Below are 26543 nucleotides of genomic sequence, written 5' to 3'. Positions count from 1 at the left end.
ATATGTATTCAACATACAATGGTTCCGAGGCCCCAGAACCAATTACCATTTTTACATAGACATATGTACTCGACATATGATGGTTTCAACATATGATGGTTCTCCTGGAACCAATTAACCTCTTCAGGACTCATGACGCATGCATACGTCAGCACACCCTGGGTCTTAAGGACCCATGACTTATGCATACGTCATGTCTTTTCCTGGTCTCCGCCGCTCACCCGGCGGAGATCGGAAGTGGATCCCTGCTGAAATCCTTCAGCAGGGATCCAGGGCAAATGCCGAGGGGGGCCCTTGCGATCTGCGGCGATACCGGGCTGATCGGGTCTCTGGGACCCGACCGCCCGGTAATTTCGCATGATCCCGGCTGTCACAGACAGCCAGGACCATGCTAACGTATAGGAGCGAGGTGGCAAGCCTGCCACCTCCTCCTATACCCTGCGATCTGTCGGTTAGTTAACCGACCAATCGCAGGAGGGGGGGCGGTTACTTCCTCCCGTCCTGCCCGGCCCCTGAAAGTCCGGAGAGGACGGGAAGAAGACCGGAGGACGCGGCGGGGGACGGGGGAGTGCTGGGGACCGGCCCCGGTACTTACCTCGTCCCTGAAGACCCGGAGCCCGGCGAGGAAGATGGCGGCGGCAGCGACAGGTGAGTAGATCTTCAGCCGCGGTCGGGCCCTCTACAGCAATGCACGTCGCCATAAAGCGACATGTATTGCTGTATTGGGACCCTGTATACTACAACTCCCAGCATGCCCAGACAGCCCTTGGCATCTGGGCATGCTGGGAGTTGCAGTTTTGCAACATCTGGAGGTCCACAGTTTGGAGACCACTGTGCCCTTCCAGATGTTGCAAAACTACACATCCTCAGCATGCCCTTACTGTCCAGGCATGCTGGGAGTTGTAGTTCTGTAACATCTGGCCCTTCAGATGTTGCAGAACTACAACTCCCAGCATGCCTGGACAGTTTTGGCATACTGGGAGTTGTAGTTTTGCATCATCTGGAAGGGCACAGATTGGGAACCACTGTATTAATGGTCTGCAAACTGTAGTCCTCCAGATGTTGCAAACTACAACTCCAAGCATGCTGGGAGTTGTAGTTTGGCAACATCTGGCTCTAAAGATGTTGCCGAACTACTACTCCCAGCATGCCTGAGAATGTTTGGGAGTTGTGGTTTTGCAACAACAGGAGGCACACTGGTTGGGAAACATTGTCTGTTTCCTAACTCAGTGTTTCCCAACCCGTGTGCCTCCAGCTGTTGCAAAACTATAACTATTAGCTTGCACTGATAGACTGTGCATGCTGGGAGTTGTAGTTTTGCAACAGCTGGAGGTCCCCCCCTTGTGAATGTACAGGGTATATTCACATGGGCAGGGGGCTTACAGTGAGTATCAGGCTGCAAGTTTGCGATGCAGCAAATTTTGCGTGGCAGCTCAAACTCGCAGCGGGAAAATCGCTGTAACCCCCCCTGCCCGTGTGACTGTACCCTAAAAACACTACACTACACTACACTAACACAAAATAAAATAAAAAGTAAAAAACACTACATATACATATACCCCTACACAGCCCCCCTCCCCTTACCAATAAAAATGAAAAACGTCTGGTACGCCACTGTTTTCAAAATGGAGCCTCCAGCTGTTGCAAAACAACAACTCCCAGTATTGCCGGACAGCCGTTGACTGTCCAAGCATGCTGGGAGTTTTGCAACAGCTGGAGGCACCCTGTTTGGGGATCACTGGCGTAGAACACCCCTATGTCCACCCCTATGCAAATCCCTAATTCAGACCTCAAATGCGCATGGCGCTCTCTCACTTCGGAGCCCTGTCGTATTTCAAGACAACAGTTTAGGGCCACATATGGGGTATCGCCGTACTCGGGAGAAATTGCCTAACAAATTTTGGGGGGCTTTTTCTCCTTTCACCCCTTATGAAAAGGTGAAGTTGGGGTCTACACCAGCATGTTAGTGTAAAAAAATAATTTTTTTACACTAACATGCTGGTGTTGCCCTATACTTTTCATTTTGACAAGCGGTAAAAGGGAAAAAAGCCCCCCAAAATTTGTAATGCAACTTCTCCCGACTACAGACATACCCCATATGTGGACGCAAAGTGCTCTGGGGGCGCACAACAAGGCTCAGAAGGGAGAGTGCACCATGTACATTTGAGGTGATTTGCACAGGGGTGGCTGATTGTTACAGCGGTTTTGACAAACGCAAAAAAAAAAAAAAAAACACATGTGACCCCATTGCGGAAACTACACCCCTCACGGAATGTAATGAGGGGTGCAGTGAGAATTTACCCCCCACTGGTGTCTGACAGATCTTTGGAACAGTGGGCTGCGCAAATAAAAAATTTTGTACAGCCCACTGTTCCAAAGATCTGACAGACACCAGTGGGGGGTAAATGCTCACTGTACCCCTTGTTACGTTCCTCAAGGGGTCTAGTTTCCAAAATGGTATGCCATGTGGGGGTTATTTTGCTGTTCTGGCACCATTGGGGCTTCCTAAATGCGACAAGCCCCCCGAGCAAAATTTGCTCTCAAAAAGCCAAATATGACTCCTTCTCTTCTGAGCATTGTAGTTCGGCCGTAGTGCGCTTCAGGTCAACTTATGGGGTACCTCCATACTCGGAAGAGATGGGGTTACAAATTTTGGGGGGTATTTTCTGCTATTAACCCTTGCAAAAATGTGAAATTTGGGGGGGAAACACACATTTTAGTGAAATTTTTTTTTTTTTTTACGTATGCAAAAGTTGTGAAACCCCTGTGGGGTATTAAGGCTGACTTTATTACTTGTTACGTTCCTCAAGGGGTCTAGTTTCCAAAATGGTATGGCATGTGGGTATTTTTTGCTGTCCTGGCACCATAGGGGCTTCCTAAATGCGACATGCCCCCGAGCAAAATTTGCTCTCAAAAAGCCAAATATGACTCCTTCTCTTCTGAGCATTGTAGTTCGCCCATAGTGCACTTCATGTCAATTTATGGGGTACCTCCATACTCAGAAGAGATGGGGTTACAAATTTTGGGGGGTATTTTTTGCTATTAACCCTTGCAAAAATGTGAAATTTGGGGGGAAACACACATTTTATTGAAATTTTTTTAACATTTTTTTACATATGCAAAAGTCGTGAAACACCTGTGGGGTATTAAGGCTCACTTTATTCCTTGTTACGTTCCTCAAGGGGTATAGTTTCCAAAAACTATGTGTTTTTTTTCCCTGTTCCATGTGTTTTTTCCCTGTTCTGGCACCATAGGGGCTTCCTAAATGCAACATGCCCCCCAAAAACCATTTCAGAAAAACGGACGCTCCAAAATCCCCTTGTCGCTCCTTCCCTTCTGAGCCCTCTACTGCGCCCGCCGAACACTTTACATAGACATATGACATATATAAGTATACATTTTCTCCTTTTACCCCTTGTAAAAATTCAAAAATTGGGTCTACAAGAACATGCGAGTGTAAAAAATGAAGATTGTGAATTTTCTCCTTCACTTTGCTGCTATTCCTGTGAAACACCTAAAGGGTTAAAATGCTGACTGAATGTCATTTTGAATACTTTGGGGGGTGCAGTTTTTATAATGGGGTCATTTGTGGGGTATTTCTAAGATGAAGACCCTTCAAATTCACTTCAAACTTGAACTGGTCCCTGAAAAATTGTGATTTTGGAAATTTTGTGAAAAATTGGAAAATTGCTGCTGAACTTTGAAGCCCTCTGGTGTCTTCCAAAAGTAAAAACTCGTCAATTTTATGATGCAAATATAAAGTAGACATATTGTATATGTGAATAAAATAAAATAATATTTGGAATATCCATTTTCATTACAAGCAGAGAGCTTCAAAGTTAGAAAAATGCAAAATTTTCAAATTTTTCATCAAATTTTGGGATTTTTCACCAAGAAAGGATGCAAGTTACCAAAAATTTTTACCACTATGTTAAAGTAGAATATGTCACGAAAAAACAATCTCGGAATCAGAATGATAACTAAAAGCATTCCAGAGTTATTAATGTTTAAAGTGACAGTGGTCAGATGTGCAAAAAATGGCCGGGTCCTAAGGTGTAAAATGGCTGGGTCCTTAAGGGGTTAATATCATATGTTGAGGGACCACTTTATGTGGTATCGCCGCATGCGTAAATGTCCGAACTATAAAAATATATAATTAATTAAACCGCACGGTCAATGGCGTAAGCGCAAAAAAATTCCAAAGTACAAAAAAGCGTATTTTGGTCACTTTTTATACCATTAAAAATGAATAAAAAGTGATCAAAAATTCCGATCAAAACAAAAATCATACCGATAAAAACTTCAGATCACGGCGCAAAAAATGAGTCCTCATACCGGCCTGTACGTGGAAAAATAAAAAAGTTATAGGGGTCAGAAGATTACATTTTTAAACGTATAAATTTTCCTGCATGCAGTTATGATTTTTTCCAGAAGTGCGACAAAATCAAACCTATATAAGTAGGGTATCATTTTAACCGTATGGACCTACAGAATAATGATAAGGTGTAATTGTTACTGAAATATGCACTACGTAGAATTGGAAGCCCCCAAAAGTTACAAAATGGCGTATTTTCTTCGATTTTGTCGCACAATGATTTTTTTCCCGTTTCGCCGTGCATTTTTGGGTAAAATGACTAATGTCACTGCAAAGTAGAATTGGCGACGCAAAAAATAAGCCATAATATGGATTTTTTAGGTGGAAAATTGAAATGGTTATGATTTTTAAAAGGTGAGGAGGAAAAAACGAAAGTGCAAAAACGGAAAAACCCTGAGTCCTTAAGGGGTTAATACACTTTTTTTGTGGTGCTGCACTGTTGTGCAAAAATAAATTCTTTCAGCGGACTGTAGTGCATTTTTCTGCCGTCATACGTGCATACCACATACCTACATCCCAGCAGTGTACTATCTGTAACAAGCCTATATACTCCCTTTGCTTACAGGATATCCCAGTTGTTTTGTACTTGGTGTTTGTATGTATTCTTATATTAATATATTAGAAACCACTTATATATATGTAGAACGTTTCTCAAATCCTGTGATTTATTCCATGTCGTATTTTTTAGATGATCCATCCAACACGCTGCAGTTACAATCATGTGACTACAATGTCTTTTGCTATAAAAAGGTCACAGTGTTGTTATGTTTTTATGCCATGACTAAGGGGACACCAGCCCGAAACGCATAGGCACTAGGCTCCATATATGCTGTTTGCTACCTTTTTTTTTTTTTTTTATGCTTTAATTTTTTTATTGATATTTCATCATATACAATTAATTATTAACATTCTTCATATGCATGTTATCATCATCACTTTTTACCATACATATAAAAACATCCTTCCATCCTTTCCTTATCTCAATACATCCACCCCCCCCCCCCCCCCATGGCGCCTCAGCTTCCAATTGCTCTTCCCTTTTTTTTTTCTCCACCGTGTTTCGCTATTTACTCTTTATCTTATCTTAAAAGGTAGCTACTATTTTCCCCCTATTTCTCCCTTAAACATCTTCCATGGCTCCCATTTCTTATAAAAAGATGTGCTTTCATCTCTTCCTATAGCTATTATTTCCTCTAATTTGTAACAATGATGTATCATATTTATTATTACATCTATTTTTGGTATTTCTGCTGTCTTCCAATATCTACAGAGGGCTAGTTTTGCCACTACTAAAATCTTACATACCAAGAATCTTGCTTTTGCTGAATATGTTTGAATCTGAATTAATAGTAATGCTTTTTGGGGATCTGACTGAGATTTGAGTTATGTTTGCCCATAAAGATTGTATTTTATACCAATATTCTTGTATTTTTGGACACTGCCATAAAATATGTACCAGAGACCCGGTCTCCCCACATCCTCGCCAACACTTCTCCGAGTTTATAGATGACATCTTATATAACTTATCAGGAGAATAGTACCACCGCAAATTAGTTTTTACGATGGCCTCTATGTGGGAAACAGCTATTAGTGATGAGTGGGCAAGTTTAAATGCTTCTATCCATTCTTGATCTGTAAATGTCTGTGAGAGGTCTCTTTCCCACACTAAGTATGGCCCTATGTGTTGAAAATTCAAACGATTATTCATTGCATCGTAAATGTAACGTGTTCTTTTTAGAGTTGGATGATTTAAATATGAAAACATACCTACAGAACAATAACATGGTGTTATTTTAACTGATTCTAAAAAATGTCTAATTCTGAGGTATCCGAATATTTCCCGTGACGACAGACCAAATCTACTCTGAATTTCTGTGAATGGCATTATTTTGTCTTTTGCATACAATTGTTTAATTAACGTTATGTCCTTTTTTATCCATCCTTTTAAATCAAGGTCTGGAATTCTACAGGAAAGAAATTGCAGGGGGATGTAATCTCTATATATTTTTGACTTGTGTCCATTTAATTTCAGACTTATTTCCCAGCAACGTAACCTATTTACCATCAGAGGAGTCATACGGTTCATTTTCCCACCTTTCAAAAATGAATAAAAAAATAAGCAACGTCTATCTTTACTTTCCACGTATGTCTGCTCAATCTGCACCCAGTGTATGTCATACGAACGTGTCCACCATGCTTTAATTTGCCCCACTACAGTCGCTGTGTAGTAATGGTAAACATTTGGCAAACCCAGGCCGCCCACTTTCTTATCCTTAGTCATCATGTTATACTTTATCCTGGGTTTGTGATTTAACCAAATATATCTATTTATCATTATTCTAATCTTTTAAAAAAAAAAGATGCTGGAATTCTTATTGGGAGAACTCTAAACAAGTAGAGAAGTTTTGGTAGCAGCAGCATCTTAAATGCTGCTATTCTCCCCAACAAGGATACTTCTATTTTCTTATACTGTTCTAATTCATCTTGTAATTGTTTGGTAAATGGTATATAATTGGTCTCGTATAGGTGGTTAGACGGTGTTGTGATCCAAATTCCCAGATACTTAATTTGGGTTGATTGCCAATCTAATTGATATGTCAGTTTCTAAAATGATTCAGTTGTAGTCTGGAGATTTAAGGGAAGAGCTGGCAATTTAATCTTATTTAATGAGTAATATGAGAGTAAACCAAAATTATCCAATAACTCTAAAACTTTCTTCATTGATTTAATCGGATTTGATAAAGGTTAAGATAACGTCATCTGCATATAAAGAAATGGTATGGGTCACGTCTCCAATCTTTATACCCGATATGTTCGGGTTAGTTCTAATCTGGTATGCTATAGGTTCAATGGACAATATAAAAATCAATGGGGACAGGGGGCAGCCCTGACGGGTTCCGTTAGATATCTCAAAAGTTTCAGAAAAGGTTCTGTTCGTGTATACCCGAGCTGATGGACAAGAGTATAGGGCCTTTATCGCTCCTATAGTTCCCTTCCCAAATCCCATCTTTTGGAGTGCCGATAAGGCGTACGACCAGTTAATCTGGTCAAACGCCTTCTCGGCATCAAGGGCCAGAAACACAGATGGAATCTTGTGTCTCTCTACATGGGACAAGATGTTTATGATTCTACGGGTATTGTCTGAACCCTGTCTCCCCTTCACAAACCCTGTTTGGTCGGCTGCCACCAACTCGGGTAGACATGGAGTAATCCTGTTGGCTATGATCTTTGCATAGACTTTAAGATCGCCGTTCAGTAGGGAAATTGGTCGAAAATTCTATGGTGTGTCGGGAACCCTCCCAGGTTTAGGTAATGTTATAATTAATGCTTATTGATTTTCCCTTGGGAATGTCCACGACTCAGTCACAGAATTAAAGAAACGAGACATTACTGGCGACAGGATAGGGGCAAATTTTTTACAGTATTCATTGGTTAACCCGTCTGGGCCTGGAGATTTACCCATTGCTGATGTTGTTAATATTGATTTTATTTCTTCCTCTGTGATGGGAGATGAAATTTTTTCCCTTTGATCTGGTGTGAGAGATGGTACTTTAACTGTTTCTAGAAAGGCGGATATGCATTCAGGTGAAGGCTGTGGGAGACTAGGCTCGGAGTTCTAATTATATAGTGAGGAATAATAATCTTTAAATCTATTTGCTATATTTTTGGGGGCGATTAGTTTCCCTTTCCTATCTGCTGTCCACAAGAATGGTATCTTAGTTTTAGTTTGTCTAAATTTTATTTTCGCAACTAAAACTTTACCTACTTTATTGCCATATGAGTATTGTATGGCTCCTGTCCTCCGCATATGATGTTCATGTTCCGTGAATAAATGTTCCCTTAATTGCTGCCTCAATATCATTAATTCACTGCCTTTATCTTTGTCTTGTGCCATCTCTATAGTTCTAATCTTGTGTAATAATTCATTCATTTCAGCTGTCCTTTTTTTTTTTTTTAATATGTCCTAGTTTTATACATACTCCCCTAATAACAGCTTTATGGGCATTCCACAGTGTTGCTATTTTTATTTGTCCTGTGTCATTATGTTTAAAGTATTCTAGTAAGTGTTTCTCAATGATCTGAGAGTATTCAGGGTGGTGGATCAGAGATGAGTTCATCTGCCACCTATATGTTGGCAGATCATTCATAGTCTTTGAAATTGTTACAGTCACCGGAGCGTGGTCTGACAATGTGATCTGTTCGATTGATGATCCCTGAGCAGCCAGTAGAGTAGTTTTGTTGACCAGAAAAAAATCTATTCGGGAGTAACTGTTGTGTACGGCCGAGTAAAATGAAAAATCTCTCTCTGTAGTGTGGTGAGCTCTCCAGATGTCAAATAACTCCTCTGTGTATATAATTTTATTTAATTCCTGTGTTCTTTCCCTGAATTCTGATGTTGTATCCCATTTAGTGTCTATCACCATGTTAAAATCGCCTCCTATTATTAACCGTCCTTGTTTATAATTATTTACTTTCTTTATTACGTTTTTAAGAAAAAATTCCTGACCTTTATTTGGAGCATATATGCAAACCATTGTGTACATGACATTATCAGAATAGCGGCCTTCTAAATCAACTATTTGTTGAATCATTTTAAACGTAATTCAATTTCGTATGGCTATCAATATGCCCCTGGTTTTTTTTTTGTAGTGGGCTTGAGTTATGTGACTGAACTGCGAGTTTGAAATGCGATGTGCATCTGCTGCTATAATGTGAGTCTCTTGTGCAAAAAGCACATCACACTTCAGTTTATTTGCCTCATTCCACATATGAGCCCTCTTATGGGGACTATTTAAACCTTTAACATTTATAGATGCTAATGCTAGAACCATTGGAAAAAAAATCCTAATCTAACCATTATCATAACGAAACACCTCTTAAAGCTATTTTCCCTGGAAGGTGAGCGCCATTTTAGAACCCCTAACCACAAACAAAAATTCAAAAGCCCGACAAAAAAAAAAACAAAATGGAATCCTATCCTATAACACACTATACACTGCACATTCGAGTGGGCACGCCCGTGTCAATTGCACAGCATACCCCTCACACTTCATTTCTCTGGCCCCCTTGATGTTATTTGGGGCCCTTTTTTGGTGGGGGTGTATTGGTATATACACACACTCCAAACATCCTAACCAATACATAGTTTCATAACTAAATCAGCATCAATCTCTTTTTATGGCCATAATACTTAGTATGCTATATAGTTAGTGTACTACTGTCCATTCTTCTGCTTTCCCTTCTGTTGGTTTCTTTGGTTACTTAATGTCTGTGCCCCTTTCAATTGCCAAACTTGGCACAAACATGACAGATCTTGGGGAGATTCTATCACATATTTTGTTCCATTATATGTAGTTATAACTTTCACTGGGAAACCCCATTTATACAGAATTGAATTGTCTCTCAATACTTTAGTGCGTTCAGGCAGAGGTGGAGGATTTCTAATTATCTGAGTGATTTGTTGTTTAATACTGTAGAAATGTAATCTTAGTATAGTGTCTCTCGGAGCAGTAGCGGGGACCTTGGGTGACTTTGGCAGGCGATGTATCCGGTCGATAGTACGATCTAATTCACTTGCTTTAGGGAGTAAGATCTTAAAAAAATCCTGTACAAACATCAGCAATTGTCCTTCCTTAAATTCTTCGGGAATTCCCCTTATCCGAATATTATTTCGGCGTGCCCTATCCTCTGCCTCCGCTACTTTATATCTTAAAGATTTTAATTCTTCCTCCATTTTAGTCATTCTGCTTGCTGTTTCATTTTGTGCAGAGTTAAAATTTTCAACTTTCTCCTCTATTTGTATAGTACGTTTATTAAGGGCCTGTACCTCCGTCTGTATACTAGTTACTGCTTTCTGTAATTCTATTTGTATGGAGCTTTTCAAATCTGCAAACAGAGCTATCATTTTTGCTTCAGTAAGTGGTGTTATCATATCGGTGCTTTCCCTAGCTATATCTGGGGCACTAGCACATTCTGCATCTCCTCTTTCAGTAATATCTCCCCTTGTATCTTTTCCTTTTTCCATTTCTCCTTTTTGTTTGGGGATAGTATTAGATGTTTTGTTAGACTTTTCTCCCGACTCTACGGGTATAAAGTATTCCGTTAATTTTGTCGGACTTTGTTTATCCCTTTTTAATGTTAACAAATTAATGTTAATAAAGCGGTAGTTTAACAGGTTAGTATACAAGAGTAGGGCAATATTTTTTGCAGAGTTTGAAGCGAGTATAGAGTGGTCCTTTTTTTTAGCAGAAAACAGATATAGAATAATCCTCTTTGGCAGAGTTGCAAACTCTCTTTAACCAGGTACTCAAAATAGTATAACTTGCAAGCAGATATAGGACTTGTCTTTTTATCAGGGTTAGAGGTAGATAACAAGCAGTCCTTATAGCAGAGTTATGAATAGATAGCAAGGCAGTCTTTTTAGCAGATATAGGACTGTCTTTTTGGCAGAATTGGAGGTAGATATTAAACAATCCTTTTAGCAGAGTTAGCAATAGATAGCAAGGCAGTCTTTTTAGCAGATATAGGACTGTCTTTTTGGCAGAATTGGAGGTAGATGTTAAACAATCCTTTTAGCAGAGTTAGCAAGAGTTAGATAGCAAGGCAGACTTTTTAGCAGAGTTACAAGCGAATATAGGACTGTCTTTTTAGCAGAGTTAGAGGTAGATGATAAGAAATATACAAGGTATAACAGCTCTTTTAGCGGCGTAGCAACCAAGGGTGTAGCAACCCTTTCAGCAATCATGTACAGAGATAAGGCATTACTTGGAATTCACTTGATACTGACCGTCAGTTAGATTCTCCCTTCTGCTCCTCTCTCTGTATACTTGCCCACGTGCAGGTTCTCCCCTAGCTCTCGTTCCAGTTTCTCCCTAGTGTCGCTGTGTTCCCACTATCTCCGTTGCCTCCACCTCTCCTGATCCCGCCTCCACTTCTTTCTGTTCGGCGACCTCCGATCTCTTGTCTCTCTCGTCTTTGCCCAGCGTCGCTCCGCACAGCAGCACTTTCACAAGCTCCTCGCCGTCTCCTCTGATCTCCCACACTCCTCGCCGCCTCCTCCAGTCTCCCGATCTCCACACTGTCTCCGCCAGTCTCCTGGACTCCTCACCGTCTGTTGCAATCTCTGTCGGCGCCACCCTCCTCCGCAGACAACTGCTATCTTCACAGCCGCTTTATCTCCGTCTGTCGCACCTTTCAAGCCCTCGTCGGCATGCAGTGGTACCTTTTATCCCTGTATTATGGCCGCTGTAGCTGCGTTCTTAGACGCTGGTGGAGCGAGGTCCTTCACATGTCAGGACGCCGCTTTGCCCGGAAGTCACGCCTGCTGAACAGTTTGTTACCTTTTGTACCTCCAATAAAGCACGATTTTTCCTGCCTCCTGGTGCTGGACGCTTTCTATTGTCTACTGTCTACATGTGGAAGGGAACGCCACCCTACCGGTTTACAGCACGGCGGTTAGGACACGAGGATTGAGCTGTATTCTTACCCTATTGTCTACAAGTTTGGCGGCACCTGCTCTCCCCGGCTGGAGGACTACGTCTAACGAATCTTCATGGAACAGCATACCATGGTACAAGCGAACACAGTGGAGATCCTGGAGCAAAATGCTATGACTAGCCCTAAAACAGACAGGGCGGAAAAAATCAGGTCAGTCTTTTCCTCCAATTTGGAAAATATGACTCCCACTGCTCGACAAGATCTTATTCTGTTAATACGGCAATTGGAAAGTCTACGGATAAAAGAACTCAAGACATGGTGGGACTTTAAAACACTAAGTACATACCATGAAAAACTTATGATACCAAGGGGTCTGAAGTTGAAAAAAAGACCTACCAGAGTTTTTTCACAGCATTTCTTGAATAAATGGGATACAGCTTTATCCGAGTGCTCTCAGAAATTAATCTCCTACATTATGGAGGAAGAGGAGCTAGAGCTAAAAACTATTGAAACTGAGATGCAAGAGGTGAAAGATAAATTAAAGCAGTACCAGAATAATGATAATTATAAAATGCTGGAACTAAAAGTTGCACAAAAGACTACTGAGTTAGAAACGAAAATTATGGACATTAAAAAAGGAAAATTCAACTGGGACACCCTGGACTATCAGAAGGACGAAGTCTATACATGGACTATGCATAAAACATCGGATTATGATCACAGATCCTGAGGAGTGGTAATAAAAAGAGAAATTCCCGCAAGAGGAATCGCAAAGTAAAACACAGAGTGAGCTTCTCCGATGTGGACAGCACCCACGAGAAGTCTTCATCAAGTGAGAGTTTGCCTACAACGTCTCGGATGTCTAACCCAGCCACACCTGGGAACAGCACACGTGAGCAATTGGGGTTTAATCACACAAACGTACGAGGAGAGGAGGAAGGAAGCGCAGATGCAAGCGTGTCCAAGACACGGCACAAAAAGTGAGTGAAACCGTATTGAATCTTTCTGCATCTGTTATCACCCCTTAACAACTGTGTGCCCTTAGCAAAGGACTTAATTATGTCCCATCCTGTGACTTTAACCTGTTTGCAACTATTTTGGATGTAAATAGGTGGCCACGCAAATTGACTTTTCGCAGGCACTTTTCACTGATGCCCATATCCCAAGTCACAATGTGATTAATTATACCAATGAGGGCATCACTAATGATGATACAAATGTATGTACCGATTTTGTTGATCAGAAAAATATACTTACACTAAGAGCATTGAATACTGAATCGTCTACATTTTGTGATGAAGGACAGGGTGTTACTACATCTAACAGGGATTTTTATCCCATAGCGTCTCGCCCTCCTGCTTTGGACAGATTTCAGAAACTAGTTGAACAGGATCTAGTTAAACTACATGAAGAGAGGAAAAAAGTAAAAAATGCTCATGGTTCCAATCTGTCCAAAGCAGAAAAACTTGCAGTACAAGAGTTAAAAAAATAACAAAAATGTGATTATTCGGGATTCTGACAAGGGTGGATGTATTGTCGTTCTGTATGTGGGTTTGTACGAGAAACTGAATATGGATATATGCTCTCGGATCAATCCACATACAGACGACTTCAAGGGGATCCTACCAAAAGTTGCCAGGTTGCCTTAAACATATTGCTGGAGGAGGGACTCCAACTGGGGATTCTCGACAATAAAATGAAGGAATATTTGATGGTCATGGACCCGGTCACCCCAGTCTTCCACTCTCTCCCCAAGGTCCATAAAGCGGTCTTTCCACCTCCCCTCTGCCCTATTGTGGCAGGCATTGGATCCCTTGGGGAGAGACTGGGAGACTGGGTTGACAGTTACTTACAGCCCCTCACAAAAATCACACCTAGCTACATTAGGGACACTAAACATGTCCTACATGTGATGGATGGTATAAAATGGGATTCCACTTATGCGTGGGCTACATGCGATGTGGTTTCCCTTTATCCATCCATCCCCTGGGCAGAAGGATTAAGAGCATTGGCAAAACACATGGATACATACAGTCGGTACTCCCCTGGTTTGAAGGAATTCATTTTAATGGCCGCAGAATTTCTGTTAAAAAACAATTATTTTACGTTTAATGGCCAGTATTTTCTTCAAACCAGGGGAGCCTCGATGGGGGCAAAATATTCCCCGTCCTTTGCTAACATCTACATGAGTCAGTGGGAAGAGGAGGTGATTTTTTCAAGCAATAATCCATATCAACAACAGATCAAATGGATGGGGAGATTTATAAACGACCTCATTTTTGTGTGGAGAGGATCTGAACTAGAGTTCAAGGACTTTGTCCAATATATCAATCAGAACAATCTAAATCTTTCCTTTACCTCCACTTTTTCACGGGGAGGCATCTCCTTTCTGGATGTATGCTTCTCCGGGGAAAATAATGAGATCATCGTAGCTCCCTATAGAAAAGAAAAGGCAGGAAATACAATCCTACAAGCAACATCGTGTCACCCGCAACACGTCCTCCGTAACATTCCCTATGGGGAATGGTGCAGGCTAAGACGCAATTGCAGCAAGCAAGAAACATTTATTCGGGAATCAGATTTACTTTTTGACAGACTGTGTGATAGAGGGTACCGTCTAGAGACACTCAATAAGGCCAAAAGTAGAGCAGCTAACTTAAATAGAAAGGACCTTATAGTACAAAGCACAAGGAATAGGAAACAACATATAAAAGAGGATAGTCCCCCTTACTTTATCACACAGTATAGCAAAAAATTTCATAAGATTGGCAACATCATTAAGAAAAATTTACCTATACTACATCAAGATACTGTTTTGCATAATTTGTTACAAGACAATTTTAAAATGGTATCCAAGAAAGGTCCATCATTGGGATCCATTCTCTCCCCCAGCGTGTTTCAAAATAGTGACAAAAAACACACTGGCACAAATTGGTTGCCACATGTAGGCAACTGGAAGTGTGGGCACAATATTTGTATCACCTGCAGTTATATGCATACAAGTAAATAATTAAAATCATATTCTAACAACAAAATATTTTTTCTGAAGGATTATGTTAACTGCAATACAGAAAATGATGTCTATTTAGCATCTTGCATAGCCTGCCAGTGTCAAAATGTGGGCTGCATTATGAACACCCTGAAGACTCGGATACGCAGGCATATATCTGATGCCAAAAACGTATTATCATTTAATAGTAGTATTTCTGCATTGTCCAAGCACTTCAGGGATGTTCATGGAGGCAACCTAAGTACATTGCGGGTGATGGGCATAGAAAAAATCAAAAGACCCTTGAGAGGAGGAGATATGAGGAGAATTGTTTTGAATAGAGAGTCATTCTGGATATTCATGTTGGGTACAAGGGAACCGCATGGATTAAACAAGATCTTATACTAACATACTAAAAATCATAAATCACATGGAAATAAATAGTAAAGTATTTATTATGGTCTATTTATATACTCCCCTTGCTTACAGGATATCCCAGTAGTTTTGTACTTGGTGTTTGTATGTATTCTTATATTAATATATTAGAAACCACTTATATATATGTAGAAGGTTTCTCAAATCCTGTGATTTATTCCATGCCGTATTTTTTAGATGATCCATCCAACACGCTGCAGTTACTATCATGTGACCACAATGTCTTTTGCTATAAAAAGGTCACAGTGTTGTTATGTTTTTATGCCACGACTAAGGGCACACCAGCCCAAAACGCGTAGGCACTACGCTCCATATATTCTGTTTTTTACCTTTTGTACCTCCAATAAAGCATGATTTTACCTGCCTCCTGGTGGTGGACGCTTTCTATTGTCTACTAGACACTGAGAAAGTCGAGGCAAAAGTAATCACCGGCTGGTGTTTTACGAAAATACATTTTCCAAGTGTACTGTAGCGCATTTTTTTGCCCTCATACGTGCATAGCACATACCTACATCTAAGTAGTGCCCTTTTTTGCCCCTGCAATCTGTAACAAGCCTACATACAGTGAAAGGCCAGGGAAAAGTAATCACTGGCTGTTGTTTTATGAAAATAAGTTTTCCAAGTGTACTGTAGTGCATTTTTTTGCTCTCATACGGGCATACCACATACCTACATATAAGTAGTGTACCATTTTGTACCTGTTAATCTTTCAAGGGCCTACATACTGTGAAAATCCAAGCAAAAGTACTCACTCTCTGGTGTTTTACAAAAATACCGAGTTTTTAGGTGTATTGTAGTGCATTTTTCTGCCCTCATCAGTGCATACCACATACCTACACCTAAGTAGTGTACTATTTTGTTCCTGTAAATCTGTCAAGGGCCTAGATACTGTGAAAGGACAGCCAAAAGTGCACACCTGCTTTTGTTCTAGACAAATACTGTTTTAAGCGTAGTGAAACGTATTGTACTACCCTCATATACGCACTAAGTATGTCAGGCAGAGAAGTGCCAGGACGTGCACAGAGGAGTGAAAGAGGCCTAAATCCTTCAGGCAGAGGTGGCAGCAGACTAGGGGCGAGTGGCAGCAGGAGTCACAGCGAGAGACGTGACCTCCTGTCATCAGCTAGCTATCGTGTCTCAACCAGCAACCCATCTGCCATCGTCGATTGGTTAATGCGGTCATCCACTTCATCACAAGTGACATCTGACACCCCCAGTCAACAGTCGGTAGGTTCCACAGACACAACCCTCAGTTGGCATGGCCCGGGAGCAGTCCCTGTCCTCCCATTGCCTGTGTCATATGCTGTTTCCTCTCCTGCAGAAGTATCTTATGCTGTGTGTTTAGCTCCACTATTCACTGAGGACAATCTAATACAGGACAATCAGCAGCTACTGCACAGCCAAGAAGGGGAGGAGACATCAGCCGCTTCCTCCGCTAGGCTGGCAAGTAGTGATGAGGAGTTTGACGTGGGAGGTGGTGTCGCCAGGGTTCAGGGTCCTGAAGCAGACACTGTTGAGGAACCTGAGGAGGACATCAGTGACATGCAGAAGGGGCTTCATCATCATCAGGAGAAAAGAGTTGCAGGCTGCCCGTGAGGCAGCATCTGAGCCAGCAAGGTAGCATGGTTGGCAGTCAGCGTGGTGGCAGAAGTGGAAATTCTGGAGCCAAACATGCCTGGGAAAGACCACCTGCTTCGTGGCAGCCTAACTTCCCAGGAGGTAGTGGAACAGGGGTTCCTGGAGACGGCGGCAGTAGCAGTCAATTAGTGCGGACTGTTGGTGGGAAAATCAGCTACTCGGCAGTGTGGCAGTTTTTCATCAAGCATCCGGAGGAGGTTCACATAGCTATATGCAAGATATGTCGGCAGAAGGTGAAGCGGAGCCAGGGTCCCCAATGTTGGCACCACGGCCCTGCGTCAACATATGCTTCACCCCCATAAAGCGGCCTGGGAGAACCGCGGCTTTGAGGTCCAGCCTGCTGCATCACCCAGTGGCACGCTGCTCCCTCTTTCAGCCAGCCAAGACTCCACCACCTCAGTCGAAGGGAGCTGTGTGTCATACCCTCCTTCTGTCGCCCCATATGCTCCTGCTTCTCCCACTTTTAGTCAGCCATTCCGCCAACAATCCATTTGCAAAGCCAAGTCTAAGAGACAAAAGTATGCGCCAACTCATCCAACAGCGCAGAAGCTGAATGTGCTACTGTCCAAGTTGCTGGTGCTGCAGTCCCTCCCTTTTCAAGTGGTGCACCTTTCAGATAACTGATGGCTTGAGCCAAGCCGAGGTGGAGGCTCACTGGGTAAATGTGGTTCCTTCATAGCCACAACCTCAACTTGGACAGGTCACGCCACTTCCTCCTCCGTGGTCTCAGCCTTTTGGTCCTGTGACAGAGTGCGCCTCCGCCTCCTTATCTTCCTCAGTCTCCACTGCCCGGACAAGTCTCAGTCACCCTTCAGCATACCATGTGTGCAGGGCACGGCGGTGTCACGCTGTTCTTCACATGGTTTGCCTTGGAGAAAAGAGTTACACGGGAGAAACTGCTAAAAGTCATTCGTAAAGTAATTGGAGCATGGCTTACTCCACGAAAACTGGAAGTAGGGAACAACATCTTGGCCGCACTGCAACAAAGAAGGGTGAGCCATGCGCCCTGCGTGGCACACGTGTTAAATCTGGTCGTGAAGCAGTTTCTGAAATGTTCCCCCCCATTTGCAAGACATCCTAAAAATGGGAAGGAATCTTTGCATGCATTTCAGCCACTCGTACACCGCAAAGCACAACCTCCTTCAGCTGCAGTATCAGAATGTTATCCCCCAACATAGTCTGATTTGTGGCATTGCCACACATTGGAATTCCACCCTCCATATGTTGGACCGACTGTACGAACAGAGAAAAGCCATCACCGATTTCTTGATGATCCAAGCGGATACGGGTACTCCCCTGTGTAACTTAAATGTAAAGCAGTGTCAGCTCATACATGACACGTGCCATTTGCTCAGGCCCTTTGAGGAAGCCACATTATACGTAAGATGGCAGGATTACGGGAGGAATGACATAATTTTACTGCTTCATTTCCTATAACAAGTGTTGGAAACAATGGCTGGTCAGGGCAATGGAGACATCTCACGGCCAAATGAGCCCTGTGTGGGCTGAACTGGAGGAGAAGGAGGAGGATGAGGGGCACAGTGGAGCACAGTTTAGGTTTCATGAGATGGGCAGTGTTTCTAGTCATCTGACAGGAGAGGAGGAGCATGGTCAACTAGGAGAGCTAGAGGGTTTTGAGGAAGGCGAGACAGAGGACCAAGGCACACCGTGGCAGTATGCAGTGGAGATGGAGGCAGGGAGTCCCTCCGAGTCACTTGCACAAATGGCACGATGCAGGCTCAGATGTTTGCGTAGTGACCGCCGAATTGTCACCATTCGGCAGCAAGATGACTTCTGGATCTCCACCTTACTGGACCCTCACTACCGGCACAAAATGGGGGCCTTTATTACACCCACTGAGAGGGAGGACAAACTGACCTACTACACAGAGATCCTACATAGTCAGTTGGTCGATGCCTATCGGCGCCATCATCCATCCACTTGCAGGTCTGACTTGGGGGGCCCTCTGCGCTCACCTTACACTACCATGGCTGCTGGGGAGGGGTGGCAGGAGCAGTACCAGCTCCATCAGCAGCAGCCTAAGTCTACAGTCACTGATGAGTACCTTTCTTCACCCGCATAGTAAAGCAACTCATCAGCAGCAGGTAGACATGGAGCAGGACCTGAACCAGCAGGTGGTGGCATACCTTGGCATGGCCATGCCAACAAACCTTGAAGAACCGCTGGACTTCTGGGCAGCCAAACTTGACTTATGGCCGCAACTAGCTGAGTTTGCCCTGGAAAAGCTGTCCTGCCCAGCCAGTAGTGTGCCATCAGAGCGGGTGTTTAGTGCGGAGGGGGGCTATAGTCACCTGAAGGAGAACTCGTCTGTCCACGAAAAATGTGGAGAGACTGACCTTTGTGAAGATGAATCAGGCATGGATCAGCCAGGATTTCCATCCAATGCCAGATGCATCAGAGTAGATTGACCATGGTGCTACACCAACACTTCACAAATATGGATAGTGCCAAACAGATTTAAGGCACTGCTCCCCAGTTACAAACATTCCAGCCACCTTTATCACCGGGTACTGGTATTGCCACCCACTGCACCACTCTGTCACTGGGTCACTTTTAGGACTCCTGATGCTGCTGCTGCCACCTCCAGGCTGTTTTATTAAGCCACTATTTTGTCTCCTTATGCTTCTGCAAACTCCAGGCTGTGCCATTAAGCCACTATATGGTCTCCTCATGCTTTGGCCACCTCCAGGCTGTACCATTCAGACACAATATGGGCTCCTTATGCTTTCCCCACCTCCAGGCTGCGTCATTCAGCCAATATATTGTTTTCTGATGCTGCTTGGACTTTCTTGGATATTACCTACAATTTTTTATGGTAGCACTAGCAAACATACATGCTCAATAGAAATTTCAACATTGATCTTTTAATGTTAGGGGTTGTGAAGCCCTCTTATGTACGAATCCTGCCGACTGATCCAGGCTATGTGTTTCAGGAACTACTTGGCTTACTGATGCTGCTGGGCCTGTGCCTACATATTTTTGATGTTAGTACTAGCTAATATACATCTTCTATACAGATTTCAATATTCACCTTTTCATGTTAGGGGTTATTAGGCCCCTTGTGTACTTCTGCTGCTGCCTGATCCAGGCTGTGTGTTTCAGCAACTATATGGTTTAGTGATGATGCTGGGCCTGTGCCTAAACATTTTTGATGTTGGCACTAGCTAACATACATCATTTATACAGATTTTAACATTAACATTTTAATTGCTCTAGAGAGGTTGTAGCACTGGAAGACTGTATATTGAGTGGGACCACAAAAGGGTACATGCTGCTGTTGATAGAGCCCAACTTCTGACAACCAACATAGATAGATAGATAGATATCATGAGAGTAAAGCAGGAAAGAGGGGTTTGGTCAGTGAATCCTAGATGTTTAGCAGCTTAGTTTCTTGTACAAACACAGGTTTAACATGTACATAACTGGAGGGAAGATTCAACCATTTTTTTCTTAAGAATATTTTACCATTTTATATGTTCCTTTTATCTACCTTATTATTCAACAACTGAACTTAATAAAAACCTTATATACAATGTTCATTAGATTTTATGGCTTTGTATTTATTATATTCATTTAGTTTTATTAAATGTGAACATCTGCATCAGTGTAAAGATCACTCTGACCTTCCTGTGCACATTTACCTTCTCATTGCAAAACTATTCACAAAGCTGAAAGGGGGATGTAAATTACATTGGGGTCTTCTCGGAGCTAACTTGTTGGCTTATTACGAAAATCGTCTTGAAATTTTTTTTTTTTTAATGAAATTTTTTTTTCACAAATACTGATCTAAAATGAAAATGACATGGTTGGATTCTCTGATAAGACTTAATAATTTCCTTTCATCTACTTAACTACAAGAAAAAAAATGCATTTCACAAAGGTTATGTCAAAGGGGTACTCTGCTACTCTTTGGAATAAACTGTTCCGAACGCTGGAGCTGGCGCCAGGAGCTTGTGACGTCATAGCCCCGCCCCCTCAATGAAAGTCTATGGGAGGGGGCGTGAAGGCTGATGTCACTAGCTCTCGGCGCAGGCTCCAGCATTCGGAACAATTTGTTCCAAACACTGAGCAGCGGAGTACCCCTTTAAGCACATTTTGGTGAATACTAAATACCACAGAAGTCATATTTTACTACATACTAATATAGTTTCAATGGAACAAATTTATAAGTAACCTCCTATCTTGATGACCAATAAAAAAAATATATTGAAGACTATAACACAATCCTTGAAATATACCAAGTCCTCCGCTCAATCCCCCTTACCACTGCTCTAGTGCTCCGACCAGGGAGGTGGCATTCCTCTCCACGTGCAGCAGACAAACAATAGATGAGGTCCGGCACAATAGAGGAAGTTAAAATCCAGTGCTTTATTCAATATGCAGAATAACAAGTAGTACAGGAGACAATCGCCTACGTGCTTCGGGCTGTTGAGCCCTTAGTCATGGCATAAGAACATAGTGTGATAATGGACTTATATACACAGATATCCAGTCACATGATCATTAACACAAAAGAAGGATCAGGATAAGTATAAAAAGCGGCATGGATCCAGACATACAATCCACCTATTACATATCAATACCTAGTTACAAAATGTAAAAGAATACAAAAAATACAAAAATTTATATACAAAGTTGTGTACAAAAAAAATAACATAATCCTTGGTACAATGAACGGGTAAAGGAGGGAGAGTCCTACAGAAAAATGTAACCTACCCTTCTACCTTCCACCTAGCTCTAAAGACTGCCTTTTATGGGCTTATGCACGCAGAATGTGCCACTATTTGTTGCCCATGCACAGTATATATTACTGAGACATTCTATCCCCTAAAACATGTCACAACAGATTTATGGTGGAAATAAGAGGCATCAGGTTCATCGAAATTGTGCATCTAGATGTGCATTCTTTACTTTAAAGTAAACAAATGTGTTTGTAACTCTGTGGGTCGGATGCATAGTGTTTGTTGTGAGGGTGTGGATAGGGGATAAGTAATTTTTTTCAGCAATTTTCCTTTAATGCCTCCTGCCCAGTGGGGAAGGGGTTAAGCATCAATTCCGTCAATCTCTACCTAACCCCATGGGGGCAAGACCCTTGGCAGCGATTTTATCTCTGCTTACTGTCCCCCATAGAGAATGGGTTAAGTAGTGATGCATAGCATCACTAATTAACTCCTTTAAGTTCATACCGTAATCAGCCATATGTATTGATGGCTGCTTACTGTATACTATGGAGAAGAGACATCTTACCCCTCCATCGTTGGCACATGAAAAGGATAACTCCCCATTATTACTAAAATTTTAAAGGTCAAAACAGGGCAATTTAAGCATATTTATAGAGAAAAAAAAAAGATAAAAAAAAGTAATAATAAAAAAATTACTTATATAAACATCATGATATGCTGGTATTTCACGCATCATGACGTTTATATAAGTCATTCAGTTAACCCGGCGATGCGGCAGAAGTCCCGCTGTTACCAGCGGGGGACAACTTCTGCAACCCCCTAGGACCATCTGTGGATGGTTGTGGTCAGCGATCACTGTGATTGGTCCCTTTGGACCAATTACAGTGTCTCAGCTGACTGGGGGGGGGGGGGGGTTAAAGTTAATTTCTCCCGCTCTGCCCGCCCCTAGAAGTCTGGGCAGAGCAGGGGAAGATGAGAGCTGCAGTGGGGACATACCACAGGTCCGGCGATGGCAGCGGGGTCCGGGGATCGGTGGCGGCAGGAAAGTGGAGGAGGATGCAGCGGAGGCAGGCACAAGTGGAGGCAGCAGCGGTGGCAGGCAAGTGGAAGATGCAGCGGTGGCAGGCAAGTAGAGGATGCAGAGGCAGCAGTGAATATCACTGTATCATCTTCACAGCTGATTCTAGGAGTTTGAAAACTACAACTCCCAACATGCCCAGACAGCCTTTGGCTGTCCAGGCATGCTGGGAGTTGTAGTTTTGCAACAACTGGAGGGCCACTGTTTGAGACAACTGTGCAGTGTCCCATCTGTGCTCTTCCAGATGTTGTAAAACTACAACTCTCAGCATGCCCAGACAGTCCAGGAATGCTGAGAGTTGTAGTTCTGTAACATCTGGCCCTTCAGATGTTGCTGAACTACAACTCCCAGCATGCCCGCACAGTCTGGGCATGCTTGAAGTTGAAGTTTTTCAACATCTGGAGGGCTACAGTTTGGACACTACTACACAGTGGTCTCCAAACTGTTCTCCTCCAGTTGTTGCAAAACTACAACTCCCAGCATGCCCTTCGGCTGTCTGGGCATGCTGTCAGTTGTAGTTTTGCAACAACTGGAGCCACACTGGTTGGGAAACATAGTTTTTTCCTAATTCAGTGTTTTCCAACCCATGTCCCTCCAGCTGTTGCAAAACTATAACTCCCAGCTTGCACTGACAGCCAAAGGGCATACGCTTCTGCTGTCACTGCATGCTGGGAGTTGTAGTTTTGCAACAGCTGGAGGTCCCCCCCCCCCCCCAAATACACAATTTGGAAACTACACCCCTTAAGGAACATAACAAGGGGTATAGTCACCCTAAACTACCCACAGGTGTTTGAAGATTTTTTGTTGAAAATGCAAAAAAACTTTTTTTCACTAAAATGCTGGTGTTATCCCAAATTGTTCATTTTCACAAGGGGCAATAGAAAAAAAGCCCCCTAAAATTTGTAACAGCGTTTCTTCTGAGTATATAAATACCCCATATGTGGATGTAAAGTGCTCTTCTGGGGCATTACAATGCTCAGAAGAGAAGGAGCACCATTGGGCATTTGGAGAGAAAATTTGTCTGGAATGTAAGGCCATGTGCGTTTACAAAGCCCCCATGGTGCCAGAACGGTGGAAACCCCCCACATGTGACCCCATTTTGGAACTACACCCCCTATGGAATGTAATAAGGGGTGCAGTGAGCATTTACACCCACACAGGTGTCTAACAGATTTTTGGAACAGTGGTTTGTGAAAATGAAAAATTTTATTTTTCATTTGCACAGCCCACTGTTCCAAAAGTCTGTCAAACACTGGTGGGGTGTAAATGCTCACTGCACCCCTTACTACATTCCATGAGGGGTGTAGTTTCTAAAATGAGGTCACGTGGGGGGTCCACTGTTCTGGTTGCATGGGGGCATTGTAAACGCACATGAACCCCCCCCCCCACACACACACACACACTTCCATTCCAAACAAATTCTCTGCCAAAAGCTTATTCTCTTCTGAGCATTGTAGTTCACCCGCAGAGCACTTTACATCCACACATGGGGTATTTTCATACTTAGAAGAGATGGGGTTACACATTTTGGGGGGCATTTTCTCCTACATCTTGTACAAATTGTAAATTTGGGGAAAAAAACTGCATTTTAGTTACATAGTTACATAGTTAGTATGGTTGAAAAAAGACATACGTCCATCAAAGTCCAACCAGGGAATTGATGGGAAGGGTGTAAGGGGATAAGGGAAAGGGATGTGGTTTTATAATTCTGCATAAGCATTAATGTTATTTTGTTCCAGGAATGTATCTAACCCTGTTTTAAAGCTGTTAATTGTTCCTGCTGTGACCAGTTCCTGAGGTAGACCGTTCCATAAATTCACAGTCCTCACGGTAAAGAAGGCGTGTCGCCCCTTTAGACTAAACCTTTTCTTCTCCAGACGGAGGGAGTGCCCTCTCGTCCTTTGGGGGGGTTTAACCTGGAACAGTTTTTCTCCATATTTTTTGTATGGGCCATTTATATATTTATATACGTTTATCATATCCCCCCTTAAACGTCTCTTCTCAAGACTAAACATTTGTAACTCCTTTAATCGCTCCTCATAGCTGAGATGTTCCATGCCCCATATTAGTTTAGTCGCGCGTCTCTGCACCCTTTCCAACTTCGCAGTGTCCCTTTTATGAACAGGCGACCAAAACTGAACAGCATATTCCAGGTGAGGCCGTACCAATGCTTTATAAAGGGGGAGTATTATGTCCCTGTCCCTCGAGTCCATGCCTCTTTTTATACATGACAATATCCTGCCGGCTTTGGAAGCAGCAGCCTGACATTGCATGCTACTCTGTAGTCTGTGATCTACAAGTACACCCAGATCCTTCTCTACCAGTGACTCTGCCAGTTTAATCCCCCCTAAGACATACGATGCATGCATGTTCTTAGTACCCAGATGCATAACTTTACATTTATCCACATTGAACCTCATTTGCCAAGTGGATGCCCAGACACTTAGGCCATCCAAGTCATCTTGTAACTTATGCACATCCTCTATAGACTGTACCGTGCTACAAAGCTTGGTGTCATCTGCAAAGATAGAAACAGAGCTGTTAATACCATCCTCTATATCATTGATAAATAAATTAAACAGCAGCGGGCCCAGTACTGAACCCTGGGGTACACCACTAATAACCGGGGACCAATCAGAGTACGAATCATTGACCACCACTCTCTGGGTACGATCCATGAGCCAGTGTTCAATCCAGTTACAAACTAAAGTTTCCAAGCCCAAGGAACTTAACTTACCTGTCAGACGTCTGTGAGGGACAGTATCAAATGCTTTGGCAAAATCCAGAAACACTATATCCACAGCCATTCCTCTGTCATGGCTTCTACTCACCTCTTCATAAAAGCAAATTAGATTGGTTTGACAACTTCTATCCTTAGTAAACCCATGCTGGCTATCACTTATAATACAATTATCCCCTATGTATTCCTGTATGTAATCCCTTATAAGTCCTTCAAACGATTTACCCACACTGCACGTTAAACTTACCGGTCTATAGTTTCCTGGGGAAGACCTAGAGCCCTTTTTGAAGATTGGCACCACATTCGCCTTGCGCCAGTCCCTTGGCACAATACCAGACACCAGAGAATCTCTAAATATCATGAACAGGGGTACAGATATTACTGAACTTACCTCTCTAAGAACTCTTGGGTGTAGTCCATCCGGCCCTGGGGATTTGCTTACATTTATATCACTTAACTTACCTTGTACCATCTCTACAGTACATTACATGATGTGTTACCAGCACTGACCTGGCCAATGTCAGCTCCTTTTTCCATAGTGTATACAGAACTAAAGAACCCGCTTTCTCTTGATCGCCTGTGACAACCTCCCCATTATCATTATTAAGGGGTCCTACATGCTCTGTCCTTGGTTTTTTTGCATTTATATATCTAAAAAAATATTTAGGATTAGTTTTGCTTTCTTTGGCCACCTGTCTCTCGTTTAGAATTTTTGCTGTTTTTATTACATTTTTACAGATTTTATTAAGCTCTTCCAGTGTTGCCCACCTGGAAGCTCGTATTAGAGATCTAGAGGAGCAAAATGCAACATTGAGGGCGATTGACAATCTTACAGAGCAAGAAGTTAGTGGGGTAGAAATGGAGGTTGGAGAAACTAGCCAGGACGCCCAAGTAGGGAGCTGGGTTAATGTAGTTAGAGGGACTGGAAAGGAGGCAAGGAAAAGGAAGGTCACTTCTGCTGCTGATCTCCCAAGTAAAATTGCCAAATTGGGCGATGATGCGAGGGCCTCAGTATCAGAGATGGAAACCCTAGTGGATACTGGTCTCCCTAACAGCCGGGGGAACAGCTCAACTAGTAGTGTGGGGGATGGTAACGCAGGTAGGCCAAGACAGTTAGTTGTGGTAGGGGATTATATAATCAGGAAGAC

This window comes from Hyla sarda, chromosome 4 (assembly GCF_029499605.1).
Source record: "Hyla sarda isolate aHylSar1 chromosome 4, aHylSar1.hap1, whole genome shotgun sequence".
Taxonomy (NCBI): Eukaryota; Metazoa; Chordata; class Amphibia; order Anura; family Hylidae; genus Hyla; species Hyla sarda.
This window is presented reverse-complemented; position numbering follows the sequence as displayed.